Source organism: Kryptolebias marmoratus, linkage group LG10 (genome assembly GCF_001649575.2).
Source record: "Kryptolebias marmoratus isolate JLee-2015 linkage group LG10, ASM164957v2, whole genome shotgun sequence".
NCBI classification, from domain to species: Eukaryota; Metazoa; Chordata; class Actinopteri; order Cyprinodontiformes; family Rivulidae; genus Kryptolebias; species Kryptolebias marmoratus.
Window position 1 is genome coordinate 10,032,574 of NC_051439.1, and position 16,320 is coordinate 10,048,893.

The 16,320-nt window shown below is 38.0% G+C and overlaps 1 long non-coding RNA gene across 1 annotated transcript; it reads right to left on the reverse strand.

Annotated features, from left to right (window-relative positions):
• Positions 1 to 1,783: 1,783 nt before the first annotated feature.
• On the reverse strand, positions 1,784 to 12,053 carry LOC112450345. Its single transcript, XR_003038919.2, has 2 exons — positions 11,636 to 12,053; positions 1,784 to 5,270 (listed from the first exon to the last, which is right to left on the reverse strand). It is a non-coding gene; the product is annotated as an uncharacterized LOC112450345 (long non-coding RNA).
• Positions 12,054 to 16,320: the final 4,267 nt, after the last annotated feature.

Below are 16,320 nucleotides of genomic sequence, written 5' to 3' on the forward strand. Positions count from 1 at the left end.
ATGCTTCTTGCTACTCCACGTCGTCCAGCAGCCCTTCAAAGTGTCATGACTGCAGGTGTTTTTAACTGCAGACTAACGGGCACATCTAATCTGGGACAGGTGTCCATTTAGGGAAAGAAAATAGACTGGGTGTGTCCTTATTTTCTACCTCCAATTTGAGTGATTCCATACTTTTTTCCTCAGAATCGAGTGATTCCATATTTATTTCCCTGTGTTTGGTCAATAAAAGTATCATTTACTGACTTCCACAATGTTTTTTCTTCATTTCTTTGAGTGTTCCTGAAAGCCAACAAGTTGCACCTTGGAATGACCTTATTATTGTATCATGATTTTGATCTGAGTTTGTTTTACAGCATGAAATGTCTGAATGAGTGCTCATCCAAGACTGGTGAGTCCATACTTTTTGCCAGGGGTTGTATGTTTCGTTTTCACCATTTTTGGCGTTAAGCAAATTATTGAAATGATTAGAGGGGGAAGAGCCAACACGGGAACAGCTCTGCACTGTGGCATTAAAGTTTAATGTGTGCTGCTGCCACAGGTTGAATTTCTTTTGCATAACAACTGAAGCGGGGTTGGCATCGCCACGCATGAGTGTGTCTTGTTGATTTGGAGTGGCTTGTGTGATGGATGGATTAATTGCTGATTTTTTGTCTGTGAAACCAGCAAAATGATGTCATCTCGGCGATCTGCTTGGCTGAATCCTTCATCTTGCATGTGCCACAATCCTCTTGCACATTGTTCAGCATCAAAAGCAGGAGTGATTTCTACAGCTGTTGCGCTTGGATCCAGGTGAAACAATGGGCTTCTGGGCATGTGTGAGTTTAAGCAGCTGTGGTTCTTCAAATTACTGTTTTATTTATTTGGTTCATTGCCTCATACTTTGTATTTTAAAAAAAAAAAAAAAAAAAAAAAAAGCAAAGCCGAGCTGTTTTTAGTCCCATTTCTACCCCCAACCAGATTATTCCAGTATGTTCCCCATCACAGAGCACTCTTAATAAAATGGGGAAATTGTTCTGACACCACTTCATACATATGACTTCAAAGATACAAATCAGAAAGGAGATGGAATGAAAATAAATTAGTTTAAGGCGATGGGATTTTTTGGATCTTTGTCTTGCTAGCTTCAAGCGCTCTCAGTTTTTTTTTCCCTCCATCTTTCAGATTGATTTGCGGCGAGACATGGAAATGTGTCTCGCTGCATCAAAAGACTCTTAAAGGTTTGGTTTCCCCATTCATCTCTGTCTTCTTCAGGACTCAGCTGTAATCTCACACAGCTGTCAGATGCAGGAGAATTCACATTTCTTTAAATTAGCACTTAAGTGTCAGCTCCTGTATGCATCATCTTCAATGAGTGCTGATATTCTACATAATAGTAGATAGACATACAGTAAAACAAATGATCTTCATCACTCCTTGATAAAATTAAAGTAGCATTCCTTGAAGGAGTATGTATTGCCCATCTTCTTGTCAACAAACATATTGCACAATCAGAGTATGTGTTTGGGATGACTCTCGGCTAGTAGTACACCAAATCTTATTTCAACATCTGTCAAACTCATTAAGCTATAGCCAAGGCTGATTAGCTGTGGGCTGAATCAGATTGACTCCAAAGGTTAATCAGTTGAACATCCAATGAATTGCTTTCTGAGAGTTTCATTAAACTCCATCTATTCCATTATAAGATATTTTGCTAACAGACAGACAAAAGAACCACACAAAAGGAAATTACACGACTGCCTGCCTTTCATGGCAGCAGGCGATAACTTCACACGTCCTGATCGAGTGACTTTAAAAACAAGTTTATTTCATATTTTGTAATAAAAATGCAAGCAGAAAAACCTTCCAAACCTTTCTAAAAGAGAAGTTTAAACTGATTCTGGTCGCACATAAATAAAACAGAAATAACAGTTCAGGTTACATTGCTTTAGGAAGGTAAAGATCACATAAATATTCAACATTTACATCAAATATGAATACATTCATAGGATTTTTCCATGTGCTTGATAAACTTTCATTTCCTTTCATTTTTCATTAATTCTTTAAAACACGTAGGAGTCAAAAAATAATAACTGTCTGGCTTCATTAAGGAAGCCGTGTTGTAGAAATCCAGTCCCCATGTGGATGCAGCAGAGAAGATCAGGATACATGTTTTTCTGCAAATGTTCTTTCCTTTGTGTTTTTTCTCTTTTTCACCCCTATGCTGAAGATGGAGAGATAATATTATCTCAGGCACTTTCTGAAATCACTAGGTTTTTGAACGATGAACACAAATGTAGTATTTTACACATATTGAAGCCTGCTGTCAGCAGCTTTGCATTGTCTTTATACTGTACATCAGGCCTACTCTTGTCTTTTATAGCTTATTTCTTATGGAAATAGTATTTTTGGGAACTTAATTATTGTTTTGGGGTGAGTTACATGAGACTTTCTTTTTACATGTGACTGCTAACAGGGAAAGTACAGCCAGAGTCAAGTGAGTTTGCATGGTATAAAGACTTGGGGCAACATGGGAAAATAACTTAATCCAATCCCTCCAAAAAGTAGTAAACCCACCTGTCAGGATTTTTTAAACTCCTAAACTTTGTCCTTCAGTGCTGAATTATTCCTTTTCCTAAACTTTTTCTCTGTAAGTGTTCTCATTTCCACTACTGGGTCAGGTAAATTGGAGCGATTTTGACTCAACTCATTATCTATTGGTCGGCGAATTAAAAAGCAGGAGAATACTGCAGTGCACCCAAAAATTAAGACTCGGGTTCACCCTTGGACTCTAGTCTAAGGTTAGGTTTAAGAAGCAAAGGCGCTTTGCTCAAAGGTGCAATACAAAACAACCAGCTGTCACACAAAAGCAGCAGAATCTCAGATAAAAGCAAACTGAACTGAACTGAGATGTGGCCTCTCCGGCAGCTAATCTCTTCATTTTGAGGAAATAAGAGCAAGGGGAACTCTAGTATCTTAAATCTTTTTGTGCTTTTTTTTTGTAGAAAATCTTGGTTTATGCTGCAGAGGATAATTAAACTTGCATGTTCTTTACTTTAGTCGGTGACTCAACTTGGCTCAATATTGTGAGATAAGACGCAGATTTTTGGTTACAATGTCACTAATATTTTTGCTACCAAGGAACAAGCAAGCCGTCCTGTAGCAATTTGCATGGCCAGTTTTTTCTGTGCACGGCTTTCAAAACTGTATTCTAGGCCATTCACATTATTTTATTAACCCCCTCTGTCTACATGTTCACCAACTAGCTGCCAGCAGTCGCAGCCCAGTGAAATACTACCTTTATAGCTTATATCTTGACTAAGCTCAAAGCTGTATGCAGCTGCCTCATGGTTAGAAATATTACATATTAACATTTAGTTATGAGAATAAGTCAAAAATGAGTTTGCTGATTGAAAAAAAATTAATTTACTTGTCATAATGAACACTTTTTTAACTTCTAAAATTAACAAAGTGCTGATTTGCAGGTTCTTAAACTTAACCATGACAAGTCATTCAAACCAAAATTGTTTCTGAATGTACCAACAAATTTAGTGCTCAATTATCACACAACAAGGAGAAATGATAGAGTCAGTTATAATTCAATGTGTAACTGAGAGGGAGTGGATAGGCAGAGCTGTAGCAGCTGCACCAGCTGAACAGACAAACCAAACACAAACTGAGGGGTTTTTTTGTTTGTTTGTTTTCATTTGTTAGTGGCCTCAAATGCAGATCTGTTGGTTACACGCTACACTGTTAGTGGTCACCAGACCCTCCACACTGCTATCAATTAAAAACTTCTTCAAGGTGAATTTTTAATGTACATTTCATGACAACGTCAGTGTTGTCCTGTCTTCTCCTTTTTCACTTTGACACAACTGGAAATAAAACACATTTTGGCCCAAGTATGGAAATAAGTTCCGCAGAATTGACAATAAAATGTTCAAATGTTTAGCGTGTTGTTTAAGACAAGAGCAGGGCACTTACACCAGCACACCATATTCAACTTACATATATTTTTGTACAATAAATAAAATGTTATGCCAATGGTGCAGCCATTTCCTCATGTTTTAAGGCAAGTTAAGCACAAGTTTTAAATCAGTGATGCACAAAGTAAAATAAATGCCTGGCAAATGTTACATTTTTCATCTCTCAGGGTTTGTAATATTTATGTACACTTTTGTGAAAGTGAATTATGGTGGGATCCGAAACATAAAGTTTATATCGCTTTGTTGAAAGATTCACACAGCCTGAAGTTTATGACAACTCTGAGTATTAAAGCTGCATTTGAGCGTTTAGGAAAGTGAACCACCTGTATCTCAGATCTCCTGAGAAGTTTACCATGTAAATGAATGTCTTATTTCAATACTGAAAACCTTTAAAGGTTAAAGAGATGCACTAAAACCTTGAATTATAAATAGTAATCATGCTATTTTCTACAAAGTATCTCTAACTTGGTCTCATCTACCATTGTTTTAAGTCAAGCACAATGTCACTCATTATGGATGCATTTAAGCCTGTTAAACTTTTAGCTGCCAATAAAAAGAGAAGCTGTTTTAGTAAAATGTGTGATTAACAACCAAAGACACATTGAATGTGACTCAGTTTGTAGTTATGTTGCATTTTCTCTGAAACAATGATCTCCAAAGGAATTGTTCCCCTTAACTAAGGAAAAATCAGGTTAAAAGTTGAAATAAATCAGTCACTGTTTATATTTATTTTTAGCTAAAAACAATATATCAAACTGTCTTAGCAAAAAGAGTCCATATGTATTCTGTAGTCTTTTAGGTTTATGAGTTGGAAAAAGCTGCAAATCTTGTTTGCTTCATGCATATTTGTACAAGTCAAAAACAATCAAATATTCTGGATAATTCTACCTGCAAAGGGCAGGGGAGCATGCCAGTTTTCCACAGTCTCGGCTGTTTGTTGTGATGCAGAACGGATGGCATAAGGCATTCACATAGCCTTAGATCCTTTGCACCACACAGGAAGTTCAGCCTCTTCCTCGCTGCTTCCATCTTTGTTTCCAGGTCAGCCTATGTAAAGTAGCTGAAACAGGTGGAGATGAGCTCTCCTCTGTGCAACGTTGAACTTTAAATGTCGTTTGAAAGCTACAAAGTTGTGTAGATGTAGACAAAAATGATGACTACCAGGTTGAGAATGGTCCCAATGATACCCAACATGGCCAAGATGCTTTCCTCTTTACTCTCCTTGTCTTGAATTCCCTTTTCCTCATCATTGTAGACAGTGTTTACCATTTTCCCCAGAAAAATCAGCAGTTTTTGTCTCAGACCAATCTGGAGCAGACAGATAAGAAAAAAGAAAGTTAAGCACAGTCTTTGGTTTAGTCACTGCAACCGTTCTTCTTTCGCAGACTGATGTGGCATGGTGAACAGAGATAGATGCATTAAACCAGCAAGATAAGTAATCTGTTATTGAGGTGGATGGTGATGCAGTTAAATAATTAGAGAGTAAACCAAGTAATTGATTGCCATGCCATAGATTATGTTTCACCAATGGAAACCTGCCTTAAAATGCCAATCTGTACTAAAACATTATCAGACAGCTCTGAAGTAGTTAGAAAACTAACAAGAGTGAGTGAGGCCTTAAACTTTTACTTATCTGTGGTTTTGTTTTGCCTTTATTAAAAAAGGGGGATGAGGGTTGTTAGTAAAAGAGATTGGTTATGTGATTATACAGTCAGTGTCTTATAGTCATGCAAAAAGGCAGTTCACCTTCAGGCAATTCTAAGGTTTTACATATCAGGACAGAGTAAAAAGGATCTGATCTTTACCAGATTCTAAAATGATTTAAATCTAACCTCAGATGTACGGAAACCTACAACAAAGCCAAAATGGAAAAGCTGTGTGGAAAAACTAAGCATACCCAATGATTCAACAGCTTACAGAACCACCTGTAGCAGCAGGATTTTGAAGTAGTGGTTTTCTGTATAACTTTATCCGTCTTTCACATAGTTGCGGAGGAATTTTAACCCACTCCTCTTTACAATGGTGCTTCAGTTATTTGTAATTTGTAGATATTTGGTTCTGCACAGGTCTCCTAAGGTCAGGTTGAAGACTAGACTTTGACTGGACTATTGCAATATCTTGATTTTTTGTTTTTTTCTTTTTCAGTCCTCCTGTTGTTGCTGTTTGTGATCATTGTCCTGTTTCATGACCCAGTTTGGTCCAAGCTTCAGCTGTCAGACAGACGGCCTCACATTTGACTCGAGAATCCTTTGGTCTATAGAGGAGTTCATGGTCAACTCAATGACTGCAAGGTGCCCAGGTCAAAACAAGCCCCAATCATCACCCCTCCACAGCTGGTATTACTTGTTTGTGCTAATATGCAGTGTCTGTTTTTCACCAAGCATGGTGCTGTGCATTATGGGTAAACATCTCGACTTTGGTCTTATTTGTGTAAAGGACATTGTTCCAAGAAATCTTGTGATTCATTCAGATGAAACTTTACAAACCTAAGTTGTGATGCCATATTTCTTTTAGAGAGAAGAGGCTTTCTCCTGGCAGCCTTTCCCAACAAGTTATTGTTTCATCTTTTCTGCTAACTGAGGCCTGTAGAGTCTGAGATGAAGCTCTTTTTCTTTTCTTTTCTTTTTTTGTTCTTTACACAGTCTGACTTCAAGTAAAATTGCTAGGATGTCTACTCCTGGAAAACACGCAACAATCTTAAATGTTTTCCACTTGTAATTAACGTTTCTCACTGTGGAGTCATGGACTAAGTTGTTTGGAAATTACCTTGTAACATTTCCCAGATTGATGGGCAGCATAAGTTGGTTCTCTGACGTCGTTGCTGATGTATTTCCCTCCTTGGCATTGTGTTAACACACATGTGCTCCAGACTAGCAAATGGCCCAAACGCCTGCTTTTACAGTGGTGATTGCAATAATTACATGTTAATTATATGTATATGATCAGCAGCATCTGGTTGCTAAGGAAGCAACAAGGGTATACTTAGTTTTTCGACACACATCCCAGAGCCTTCCCACAAATCCCTTCAGCAAGTTGTGGATCTGCCTCAGGGTGTCCTCCCAGTGTGACGTGGTAAACCTCCAGATAGAGGAGCCCGAACAGATACCCAAACTACCTCAGTCAACTTTCGATATGGAGATTCAAACTGTTTATACCTAGAAAATGACTTTTTTACATTGGTGAGCAAAGATTTTACAATATACTTATTGCAAATTCTGTAAATCTTCTTAGCTCTTTTTTTCAGAATTTAAAAGATTTAATTATAGTGCAGATTGTTTCGAATCAGACAGGATGAACTAATAATAATAGGTAAATAAATAGGTTAAATATTGGACTGCCAGCCAGCAGTCTCACTGACAGTATTTTGCTTTCAGAACATATAAAAAGCACTTGAGTATGTCTTTGTTTGCCTGGTGGGATAGGCTTAAGATAGAAATGAAAGAAGAAAATTCTGCAAATGCTGATTTCAGTCTGTAATTCTCCTCACTACTCACTCAAACATATATATGTTTGCCTATTAGCTGCAGTACCAAATTCCCAATGAGTTTGCGAAAAGCAATGTTTTGATCATTTTCAGCCACAAATAAATCACTTTGGTTTATCTAAATGAAGCACACCCTTTCAACTCTGTAATCTGGAACCCAAACTATTTATAAATCAAACGTTTTTATTAATGTTACACGGACACAGAATTGTGTAACCAGTCAGTTCAGATCATATTCCAACACAAACATGCATTCTTGTTTTACATCCTCTTTGATCCGATGCGTCATGGTTTGTAATGATTTTCACTGAATGATTTGTTCATTGTGTTTTTCTAATTTTCTGTGCTTCAAATGTAAAGGAGTGGGTGTAGGGATTTATTCAAAACCTTATTGCAAAATTACCAGAGATTCAACTCTTGCATAAATAGATATATACACTGCTTAATCCGATTCAAAATATTGTAGCTACATTAAGAAACATGTCAGCAGCACACATTGAGTTTTCTCTTTTGTGCCTTGGTGATACTTGTTATCAAACAGGAAGTGAGCCTCTGGTTAAAGCAGAATGTATTTTTTGCAGCTTCAACCGTATTGTGTTCAGAAATCAGACACCCTTTTTGATTGATGTGCTGCTGGACAGAAGGTGAGCAGTCCTGGCAGCTTTCTGAAGCCTGGTGAGTGGAAAATAGACAGCAGATCTTCCTGCACCATACCTTTCTTAGCTTCAGCATTTCTTCAACTGTTGGACTGCTTTGATTTGGTTCTGAGAGTGCCAGCAGTCATCTGTGAGATTTCATCAGTGTGTGTGTGTGTGTGTAGGTGTATATGTGTGTATTGATATAAGTTGCCTGAGGTGCAGTGTTAGAAACTAGCTGCATGTTTTTAGCCCGCAGACACAGCAGCTTGTGCAAGTTTGCGTCCAAACACCTCTCAGGAGAAAAGTGCTCCTCTTGCGGGTCAATGGCTTTCATTCGCCAACTAGCAAGAGAAAAGCATGTAAGCTAATGCATGCTAAAAATAAACCTTCCGACAGGAAGCTAGATCTCAGTAAAAACCACTGATGGAAGAAAAACAACATATTTTTAACTTCCATCAAGAGTTTAACAAAAGTTTACCTAAGATCTAAACAGGTATAGTGTAATCCTAAGTGGCTGATAGTCTGTGTGAATACATGTGAGCTACTATATGTTAGTGTCACCTCTGACCAAACAAACTTTGCAGAAAATGAAAGCTGACTATATATTCACATTTGGTTTTCATTTGAATGCGTTCATCTGTTTACAACCTGCTTCCTGTGTGCAGAAATGTTGCAGGAACGTGTAAATGATAACTGAAATGATCAGAATTTAACATGTAGACAAAAATTGCTACATTTCCTGAAAGTGAATCTTGGTTCATAGTTTACTTTAATTTTATTTTAAGATCTTTAGAGATCTGACAATGTTGAGATTTTGTTTTTTTCACTTTACTCTGTTTTCTGATTTGTGATTGTGTTTCCTGATAGCTTAGCGGAGAAAAAGGTTTTGGCAGAAATCACTAAAGGTGGTATCTCACTGGGCTGCAGTTGTTAGAGACAAGTTGGCAACTCAAAATTGAGCAACTTGTGTGGCTGCCTTTTGAACAACTATTTTTTAAAAACTGAGAACATTGCAAGACATTCTGGAGACTCTGTCGTGAACACTGTTCGCCAAGTAGAGATGCAATACCATTCCCCGTGAGATACCACCTTAATTCTTGGTAATCCATCTATCAACCGTTTTACCACAAAGTGGGAAAAACTGAAAGAAATTGACACTATGAGCACATAAGGAAATAGAAGTTAAAGCTGGACTTTTATGTCTCACTGCTGCCATGTAAGTGAACAAGACATTGGCCTGATTAAAATAAAAATATATAATTTTTTTCAAATGTTGACCCTTACTTCATGTAAGTCTTACCTTGCTGCTGTATGTTTAAAAATTCATTTTTCTAAAGTGTTTAACAGTAATTAGCCATTTCATGCTTTCGAAAACGGTTGTGTAACACCATGACTGCATGAAGGGAAGTAGGCGGAGCTTAAAGCCCCACGTCACTAGCGCGCAGACTCTAGTCCTGAATACAACATGGCTGGCTTCAATTCCCAACAAACTTTAACACTTTTCATTTTAGTGTTAGGTATCTTTTTTTTGTTCAGGTTTAGATTTATAAAACTAGAAAAAGACGTATATTAAAATCAACAAAATAAAAATAGAAAGTGAGAAGTTTGTTTCCAAAAGAGTCATAAAAATCAAAGTTAGGCATAAAAATCAAAACCACTAAGCATTGCTTTTTGTATCTATATGAAAGAGTGCTGCAAATGTTGAAAAAAAACTTGTGTTTAAGTCTTTGATCTCTGTCCTTGTGTTAAAGTGCATTTTCCACCTCTGATCTGTAACAATGGGCTTCGATTGCCTCTACTTGGGAGCTCTATAAACAGGGCTTCCCCTCAAACCGAATGCACATCTTTGTGCGATGCACTGGATGTGTCCTCAAGCATGAAGATGCCTGCTTGCTGCTGATCTGAACAAGCACTCAGAAAAAAAATAAAAATAAATCGTATAAACCGAAAGGAAAGGAGGAGAATGTGCCCAAAGGTGATGAAGTGAATGGTAAAGGAGGCAGTGGTGACAGTGGCAGTGAGCTCAGGGGGGAGGTCAAAGCTCTGCCAAAAATCTGTGTATTTAGGTAACAGCTTCTCCAGTGAGTGCAGCTGGGCATCACACAGCAGAAAGCTCCTGGATGCCTTCCAGTGAGTCCTCATTCAACAACTCCAGTCTGTGCTGTCATCAACAGAGAGTGTTTTGTTTCAAGTGACAGCCAAAGCGATATGCCACAATCATTAACCACCCATAATGACTTTAACAGTCAGAATGAACAATTTGCATAAAAGATTCAAGCTGTCATAATCCAGAATAAGGTAGCAATAAAAGCTACTAATTGGATTCTCGTATTTTGCTGCCAAATTGTTGAATTTGGGGAATTTAAAAATGCAATATTTTAGTGCTAATTTCCATTGTCACAGCTGAGCTCATCTACTACAATTGTTGTGTCTTCACTGTTTCTCAGTCTGCAGTCCAGATAAGCAAATTCTCATTCAAAATTCAAATCTTCTCAAGGGTTTTTTTTTCCTCTTCCAAGGCAAAGCACACATTCCTGTCTGCACTTGTGCTGCCGCAAGAAGAAGCTGACAGGAAGTGGGACGCAAAAAGGTGGAGAAAACAGGTTGAAACCATACCTGGGACAACAAATCCAGACACTCCCGCCGCGCCCAACAGAAGCCAACATCTTCAGATCAGATCAGTGGAGAGTAAAATCTTTTGCCACTTGAATAATCCTGAGCATGTCAAACAGCTCCAGATGCTAACTGGGTCTGACAGGCAGAGGTGCTTTTGGCATTGTTTTAAAATGGAATTAAAGCAAACAGCTCCTCCCAAGTGTGTATGTACACACACTCCCATACACCCGGGTTTACGCCCATAAAAAAAAAAAAGAAAATGACAAAGGCACGCAAATTGGAGAGCTTCACATTCGGAAGAGTACTAACAATCTCTAGTTATCTTCCTCCTGATGGAGGAAAAGTAGACGGAATATTGTCAGTATTGAGTTTGACCCATTTTCCACAACTTGTGCTTAATGTTCTGTGAGTGGAAAGTGACAGACTTGGTTTTGAATTGACAAGATTTGCATTTGCCCTGATTTTTAAATAAAAAGAGACACAGCAGAAAAGTTCCACTATGCAAGAAGTTGGGTGTTAAACCATCCCTTTATGATAGGTGGTTCTTAATTATTAGGTCCACTGTAGGGTTGTTTAAGCTTTGTTTTGATGTAAATTCATGCTTGCTTTGTGGGGAAAAAAGTAGTTTGATTGCAAGGCATGATTCAGGTTGCTTCTTTTACCTTAATTACTGATTTAAGCAAGTTAGCTCGATGGTCAGTGCCGCGGTATTGTATTCTGAGGCTACAAGTTCGAGCCCAGTGTCCGGTGTCAAACAATTGTCAAATTTCAAATGCGAGTTTACTCGCTGTGACCCCCATATAGGGGAACAGCTGAAAGGACAAACAACAACTGATTCATGCAAATAAAACTGAGTCTAAATCATGATGGCTACACAAAAGACCCATTGTGTATGAGGTTAGTTCTACCTGTGGGATGAGAGTGAAAGAAATTACCTTGCAAAGCATCAGGAGTAACGTAGCATTGGACATGCTGGAGGGGGACGCCTTCCTGTGGTGCACAGGCATCCCTGGCAACTCAGGTGAAGGTCTGCCCCTCTCATCCTTCGGGGTTAGGAGATGCACCAGATTCAGAGTGGGCTGGCTGCCGTTCCAAATGTGGGCTTCTTGCTGGATGTTGTCTCCTGCAGCGCTCCGGCGTCTCCTCTACAAATTTCATCTCACTAGTAGCCCAAGTTTCAGCTGCTGCCACTTTTCTCCTCCTCAGCCTTCTGAGAGCTGAAACTGTGCTGCCCACCTCCTCTCTTCTCCCGTCTATCTGCTTCCCCTCCTCTGCCTCTCTCTGCTCTCCTCCTCTTCTTTCGCCTCTTGTCTGCGTGGAAGGATGATGTCAAGTTGAAGAATAGAGTCGCTTGATGGGCATATGGGGGTGGGAGGGTAACAGAGCTGTTTTATGTGAAAATTTCCATTTCCTTTGTCTTTAATCTGCAACAGTTCAAAAAGAGAGGTTTTCTGTGTTTTTAACTCTAAAACACTGGCAGCCTTTACCAAAGACTCAGCTCTTTTAAACTTTTATAATGTTCATGTAAATGTTAAGGTGATTTTGTGGCTTCTAAATGTTTCATACATACAAAAAAAACAATTAAGCAGCCTTGATAAAGTGGTGAACCTGGATGTAAGTAAAAAAAGAGGGGCGGGCTGCTGGAGGGAACCAGCACCCTCACACCAATATTGTTCTGGTTGCTTTTGCTCCACGGACAAGAGGTATCCCCTGCTTCTTTTCCAGCGCGCATATTAATGCAGCCATGGTTGCTTGGCAACCGGCTCAGGGGAGTCTCACACCGCCTGACGACAAGAAGCGTTTGTGACAGAGGCCAGGATGAGGGGCGAGGATCTCCTCTGGTGTGTGTGTGTTTCAAGATATTGAATGTATACATGAGTTTGTGTCTTTATACAGTGTTGTAAAATTGTTTGGGTTTTTTTTTTTTTTTTTTGCTTGAGTTGGCTGGAGTGCAGAGATGTAGGTCTGGACGTGAAAAAGGAAAAGGTGCATAACCTTAAATTCAGTTCACACAGAGATCTGCAACTAATGTGTTTCACACCGTACTACGTCGTGATGACTTTTATTGAGATGAACTTACAGTTTGACATCAAATCTATGCCAAAAAAAGGTTTTGTTGGATGGATGGAAAAATGTCCCTCGTTTAATTGAGCTGGCACAATCGACACTAAAAGTCTGTATTTTGAGCTTGAGGGGGATAATAGTAGAGCGGCAATTATTGAAGCATTTTTGTTCTAATTAAAATGCAGCTAATTAAGCATAAAGGGTTCCTTCTCTAGCATTGCTGATCATTTTTGGTTTACCATTAAATCCAAAAAAATAAAATAGAAACAAAACAAGTGGACTTCTGTTCTGTAGTTAAAGATGTTTTGCTTCCATCTCAGTTCAAAACTGTAGAGAGAGGAGTCCAAAAATGAATCATTTGCAGATATACATCCAATAAGGAGTTTTTAAGACAATAATTGAAATCCATCCAGTGATTCATGAAACATTTTGCTGACAGACAAACACACACTCAGACACAGGTAATTACATGATGGCCCTCTATTCATGGCTGCAGGCAATAAAGAAATGATTGCACAATAGTGTGTGTTTTGATATTATGAGTATCAAAGAGCAATAGTTCTCTGCAAAACCCCAACATAGTTTCTTTTTTTTTCATTTTGTTCTGTTTTAACGTTTTCTGTTTTGTTAGCACTATAGTTGAAGTGCCAACAAAACAAAAAACAAAACACTGAGTCAAGGTCAGATAAACTGTGAGTTTGCACATAAACTATAAAAGATTAATAACAAAAAAAAACCTTGCGTCAGAACAGCTTGAGATGCACTTTCAGTGAAGCTCACCCCCTTATAATGGAGTGTCTGGAACGCAAAGATATGCGGTCACATGTTTATGTCTTTGGGTCACCATCCCATCTTCATCGTGGACAATGACACCACACTTTCTGGCTTGTGAACATGTGACACATCTGTGCCAGGCAGACAGGAAACACAAAGGACACGCTGATCAAATGCAGATAACCTTCAGGACTGTTCGTCTGCAGCCTGACATCGGGACAACCTAAGTGAGACGTTGCATCCCGTTTGTCCCTTGAATCCCGTTTTCTCACTTCCCCTCAGACAGGAAGGACACAGGCGTTCAGTGCAGAAGGCTTGAGCCTGCTCAGTGTCTTTTAGAAGAAGTAAGTCACAGAGGCCACGCCACCCATTTGAAATTTAAAGAGATAGGCAGCTTTACTGCTTGAATATTTATAGTTATTCATTCATTTACATTTCGGCCTTTGGCTTCAAGCGACAGCTATATCTTTTAAGTAAAGAGGACAGAAGAAATGCGGCATTTTATGTGTCACTTTATGACTGGTGGTGTCCAAGTTTATGTGGATTTTTATTACTATAAATACTGAAGATAGTTTGGCTTGTTTTTGCAGATTTGTCATGATCACCAACTCTTGACAACAGATTACCAGAATGTAAATACATAACACAAGCAGTGAGATGTCATTTTTAGTCAAAAGCGAAAGGTTTGTGTTACAAGAACATTTGTGAAAATACAGAGTCAGAATCTGTGAAATTAAATAAAATCTGGAAGTAGATTTTCTTTTCGAACAGTATTTCATTATGCGGATGAGCTCGGCTGCTAAAGGAAATGTTTAGAATGTAAAACAGCTGCCAACAAATGACTTTAGACCTGACGTTGCTTTACGCATGAAATGACCCGGAATGGACAGCAATAAAAATGGAAATGTAAAGAGAAACATTCCCTCCTATCTGAAACCACCGGTGTGCAAAATTTTACTGCCAACAGTCGATCCCTCAGCATTAACTAACTCTGACTGTCGCTGCCCGCCTGAGCATTTATAACAATTATTCAGAGAGCTCATTGAATTTGTTCTTGTCATCTGGTGACTAAATCACCATGTTGTCTGAGTGCGTGATGATCGTCCTTTGTTCCACATCAGTTCCAGCTCACGCTCAGGCCGTATTTGAGCTGAAATCAAGTCGTATGTGACTTCATTCTTTACGCTGACCGCAAAGCTGTTTATCCTACAGTGGGTCTCATTCAGAAATCTGCAACAATCACTAATTTTGTTACGTTAAATAAGTTACTCATAGTCTGAGTCAGCGTGAAGTTGCTTTTGAGCATTCTTTTTGGGAAAAAACTTTTTTTTTTCCACTCACCTTTTGATCGTGCTGTACCTGTTTAGTGTCAAACAGAACACAAAAATAAACTTGTAAAAGGTAAGTGGGCACATTTAATGAAGTTTATTTCAAAACTAAAAGAAGTGTGAATACTAGAATAAAAGTCTATAAACACTGACAAACGTAGAATTATTTCTAACTAAAAACAGAAAAATAGAAATGCAAACAAATCTATATTCCATTTTGATGACTTTAGCTTTAGCATGTAGAGCATGGATAAATAAGGTTTATAGTTTGTTTAACATTATACGTGTTACATTGCTGTAAAATTAATTGTCTTGTGGGAACAATAAAGTCTTACTTTATAAGTACTTCCCTCCTTAAGTTGCCAGGTGGAGAAACATCTGGTATCTGAATGTGTAATTCCACTATTACTGGTTAAGAAAGTAGAAAAAAAAAACACAAATAGTAATTGTCCCAAAGCAGATCTTTTAAAGTGGCGGGTTCTGTGAAAAGCTTATGAACAAGTAATATCTTACCTGTTGTAGATAGGTTTGTTAAAAAACCCCAGTTTGGGCTTTAATTCTGAACAGAATGACGACCTGATGGCTAGTCCCAGCCAAGCTCAAAGGGACCCTTGTTGTCTTTAACTAGCTTTAATCTCAAAAAATTATATAACAGTTTATGCAAACGCTGTTTTATACGCCATTACAACACCAATAATTTAGCATTACATGGTTATATTAGCTGAAATATTGTGATATTCCTGCAAGAACAGTAACATCTGTTAGCTGCTCCACTATTTGTACCTGTAAATAACCAGAAAAATCCATATAAATAACTTTGGAGGTTTTATGAAGACGGCAGCAATGATCTTTGGTCTTGGTCAGACTCAGAATTAAATTTTTATGGAAGTGACAAACTAACTACTAATCTATTTCTTGAAATTTGATTTCTATTTCTTCTACAATACTTAAGATATTAATTGTTAATAACCTTTCAGCAAAAATGCACTTGAAAAGATTTGAACTATTGCTTTAATGCTCTTCTTAAGTGAAAATATACCAGTTTTTCATTAAATGTAGATTTCAACCCTTTAAATGAATATTCCTTTTCAATCGTTTTTTTAAAAAAACGATTGAGAAGCAGCGAGTTCTTTCAAAATATATCTATATATAGTTAGTGAAAACAGTGAGTTTTTATAAAAGGATCTACTTTAATTAATTTCCAAAGGTGATATACTTAACCTTGTACTCCATGAGGCTGGAAATTGATTTGAGAACACAAACTTCATTTAGTGTTTTGTTTCAATTTCAAGGGTAAAACTAATGAAACCTGAGGGTCTTCACAGTCCAGATTAATGGAGAAATGATCCTCTATAAATGCCTCTATTTGGGTTTTAGTTTTTCTTTTTGTCCTTTCCTTGTTGCCTATTTGTAGTAACGTTAACCTGTGCTGTCTCATTTGTCCTTCAGTGAAC